Source organism: Capsicum annuum, unplaced genomic scaffold (genome assembly GCF_002878395.1).
Source record: "Capsicum annuum cultivar UCD-10X-F1 unplaced genomic scaffold, UCD10Xv1.1 ctg43524, whole genome shotgun sequence".
NCBI classification, from domain to species: domain Eukaryota; kingdom Viridiplantae; phylum Streptophyta; class Magnoliopsida; order Solanales; family Solanaceae; genus Capsicum; species Capsicum annuum.
This window is the reverse complement of record NW_025851002.1, coordinates 290-4963: the sequence shown is the minus strand read 5'-3', so window position 1 is coordinate 4963 and position 4674 is coordinate 290. Positions and strand designations below refer to the sequence as shown.

At 33.3% G+C, this 4674-nt stretch overlaps 1 pseudogene; it reads right to left on the bottom strand.

Annotated features, from left to right (window-relative positions):
- Positions 1–1521: 1521 nt before the first annotated feature.
- On the bottom strand, positions 1522–3456 carry LOC124892053 (annotated as a pseudogene).
- Positions 3457–4674: the final 1218 nt, after the last annotated feature.

Below are 4674 nucleotides of genomic sequence, written 5' to 3'. Positions count from 1 at the left end.
GGTTGTTACCATCGCGAGAGGACCTTGGAGATTGGACTATTTTCTATGCATAAGGAGTTGCGATCTCGGCTCTTGGTTGGCGATCGCCACTGCATCTACTGATAAATGAAACTTTGAAGTATTTCAAGTTTTCGCCAAGCCCTCAGGATTCATATGGAATCTCGTATACGCAAATGAAATATGTAAACATACTAAATTTGACGTTCTAGACTCAATGGACCAATCACATTTTCCATCTGAGTTCGTTTTAGCCTAATATGGGTCCCACCCTCATGTTTCTAATTTCTCAACTTGTGGACCAATAGGTCAAAATGAGCACAAGCACCTCGAGACTCAAACCAAAGATTTACGTAGTCTAAAATTAATATTCTGGAGCTACTGAAGCTGTTAGAATTCGGATACAATATCATTTTACAAAATTTTTTGCACGATGGAAAATTTGAACTAGCAAAGACTTCTAAGTATGGATGTGTCTCTACAACCCAATTAGTGATTATTGAGGATGAAAAAAACAATACCTGATATAGATTGAAATTGATACTTTATAAAAAATCTAGGAATATATGGAGCCTAAAATGGATAAAAGTGAAACTATTTCATGTTTTGGGTTTGGGAAACCAATGATCACTTTAATAATGAAAGTAGAGGAGTAAGTGAAGGTTTCTATTGATGTAAACCTTGAAAAAGTCTGAGTACCTAAGACAACTGGGTTGTGTTGGGACTTTGAATCAGGCACTTCATGGGTGGAAACTCATGGGCTTGTTAGTGAAGTATGGGTATCTAACGTAGCCATGTCGTGTCGTAATATTAAATTAAGCATTGATTTGTAGGCAACCGAATGGTTTAGTGTACATTTTCTTTTCACTTATATCACTACTAGAAATTAGCCTGATGGCATCAGTTCAAAAACCATTGTGATAGATAAAGAAACTATTGCAATAGATGTACCGAAATGGTTAGGCAGATATTGTATATGTGAGCGTTGCAATAAGTATATCACAATGGTTATGCAACAGCTAAGAACCATTGCAATAGACTATATTGCAACGATCGGGAAGTGTTGCAATAACCCTATTGCAATAATTTTTGGATATCTACTGCAACACTTATTGGTCTTTTGCAACGGTTTTTAACTACCTATTGCAATTCTTTTTAACACCTATTGCAACGATGTTTGAGTCTTTTGCAACATTTTTTTGCTAAATATTGCAACTATTATAACTAGCTATTGCAACAATTTTTGCCACCTATTCCAACTACTTCAAATACCATTAACAGTTAAAATACCAATTGAAATATTTATTAAATTATGTTAATACACAATTATTATTGCTTCCTAAGTCACAAAGTAAAATTGTGGCATTCTAAAACCTAAGACAGAATTAAAAAAACTAAAGTTTGAACTTCCACAAGCATATACAATACCACTTTACATGTACTAACTTAGTTGTATCATATATACTGGCCAGTGTAACAAAGTAGCATCGGAATTTCAGCAGAACAGTGTGATGCATATCATACTTATTTCTCTCGTGGTCTAGCGAGCCAAAGAGAACTGAGAGCTTAAAGAAGGGAGAAGTACTCATTAATTACAAGAAGTGCACAGGCAGATTGTCTGGTCGTCAGTATGCGATGCATTTGTTGCAATATTTGTTGACACTGGTTGTCCGCCTATTAAAAGTGCCAGAAAGATTCAACGACTTTTAGCTTCATGAATTTTGTTTCTAGAGACAAAATAAAGCTAACACAACAAAACCAAAAATCTCTAAACGTGAAGTTGCTATAGCGAAATGAACATGACAAGCTATCTAGAATCATAAAATTTACGAGGGCATACAGTGACGAAAGGCTTATTATTGATTTTATAACGACTTCAAAGATAAATTTTGGCCTATTTTAGGACCCCGTTAGAGGACATAAAAGAGGACAAGGTACCAGTGTTCAAAGATAAATAGAAATAAGACATTCTGAAGATTCAGTAATGGAATGCTACTTCCAGTTACAAGACCTCCAGCGTAACATTTACTTGCGCCCCACTTCCACGAGTTCAAACAATTTAATGAGCATTTGCAGCATATCTCTTATATTTTTTTAGAAAAAAATAGGCGGCAACAGCAAGAAAAGAGTAACCTGACGAAGAAAACCATCAAGAGTCCCAAGTTTCCCCATAGCCATTGCCATCTGACCAATGAATTAGCAACATCTCCTGATGACTCTTCAGTAGCAGGAGATCCATTAGCTAACATCTCTGCCAAATATTGTTGCAACTGCTCCATACCTTGTGAGAGATCATCTTCAGCTGGATAGGATGACTGCTATAAGTTGTAAATACCGGCTAACTGTTGCTCAGTCAGAGGCCCGAACTATTTAACTAGAAGCTGCATTACCAAAACATTTCACGAAAAATGAGAAAAATACTAAAATAATGAGTAATTGGTTATAAAGAAACTTGCGTACTGCTTAGAACTAGCACTTTGAACTTATACTATACGATCAAGACTTATTCAATTCTGCAAAGAGTGTTATCTATAGTGGTAACTTGAGGTTCTTATCCTATCCACTTCTGGATAACACATGAAAAACTAACACGAGAACAAAAGCAAATAGAATGTACAACACTCGAATAATTCCTGCACTAAATGTGGTAATCAAACAGGGTGAAAGCATATTAACATCAGATGTAGCAGGAAGTCTGCTAATGTGACTGTAAAGATATGGCACTTGGGCCTACCTCAATCGTAAAAGCTAGCTCATGAGGAGAGGATTGCCCAATTTCATATTAGCAGACAACCCATACATTCCTAATCAATGTAAGACTCTAGCCAACTCTAACAATCAGCAACCTGAAGAAGCTTAACAAACCTCATCCGGGATGGATATAGATAACAACACAATTTTATACAAGCTTTTGCATTGAGGAATAAGGTTTGTTTAGAGGTGCTTATACGCAATGGACACAGAAACAAACTAAGAACTCGAATACAACAATAGTAATTTCTTGCCATCTGAAAGAGAATCTCAGACCTTACCTATCCAAGGTCACGAGACTATAGTGATGGTGTGATCGTGACATAAAAATACAATTGTACACTGCAGGGCACCTCATTCAATTGGAAAGTGAAACCACCCAATCTTTATCAAGTATTCTTTATTTTTAGGAACGCAAGTCAATGAAGCTCCACATACTACTAAGAATCTATTAGTCCTACTATAACTAGGACCTTTTCATACATGATAAAAAAATATGACGTCTTTTTATAGTCCTGTCCAGAGGAAGTCTAAATGGGAAATGATGAAGAATGGATACAGAATTGCACGCATATGGGAGCAAGAAGAGGTTACCTTAAGAAGTTCCGAGGGGCAGAAGCCATTAATCCACATAATCTACCACTTGGCAGGGGTTTTCCACATCCCTAGAAAGACATGGAATACGTTCGCATTGGCTACATTTTCTTTCTATAGGGGGTGCGCGGATTTAATAGATCAAATAGATTTAGTAGGTTTTGTAGTGAATCTATTTTTATTAGTGCGTGGATATTTTTTAACTTTTGTTTCAATATCTTTTAATAATTTACTTTTTTCGTAAGATATATTCATTAATTATTTTATCCTGTAGTAATTGCAGAGTTACAAATTTCTGTATAATAATTTATCCTATCTGTGCTATAATGTATATCTAATTCTAGATTTTCAATGTTATTTATTATCTTGTGTTGTTCTTCTCGTAGTGAGTTTTTTAAACTATATAAACTATCACATGTGCTTTTATCTAAATTTTCTAAGGTTTTTTCTATCCATACTAATTTTTCTTTTAGGTTTTCCATTATTTTTCTAATTCGGTTTCTATAATTAATTCATTATTTAGATTTTCTTGATTTTCTCTAGTTTTTCTAATATATTCTAACATTTTTTAATCTGAATAATATCCTTCTGGGTAAATTTCTTCGTATAACTGTTCTAGACAATTTGTAGTTTCAATTTCGTAGTCTATTACTTTTTCTAATATTATTTTCTTAATATCTATAATTTCTATGCTTTTAAGTATATATAAGATTAAAACTTTAAGATAATCTAAATGATCTATCTTTTAAAATTGGTTTTATTATAATATTTTGTAGTTGTTTGTTTTAGCTTTAATAGTTTTTTATCAAGAAATTTTATAGCTTTATTTTCCATGTATTTGTTTATATTTATTTTTATCTGCTTTTCTAGTAACTGTATGTTTTTCATATTTTTTTTTTCTAAAAATTCTATGTAACTTATCATCGTAAGTATTTGTAAGAGTAGTTAGGTAGATATGGTATATAGTTTACTCTAGTCATGTAATATTTACCAAAGGTTTTTTCTAATATGATTTTTCTTATATCTGCTACTTTTATATCTCTAACTGCATACAAAATAAGTATTTTAAATTTATCTACCATCGCATCAGATAAATTATCATTCATTTTCATAAAATTGCTTTTTCAAAATATTCCCTTCAACCATGTACATAACAAAATATGGTCATCTTAGCTTACTATATACTAGATTATTCTTAAATAATATGTTCTTCCGTCACTATTAACATGGTAATTCGGATACTTTTTCCCTTAAACAGCGTCTCTACTTTGGTTACTCCCCGCCACGGCTTCTTGCCTCATTGGTTTCACCTTTAGGATGGCATAGTCCTTA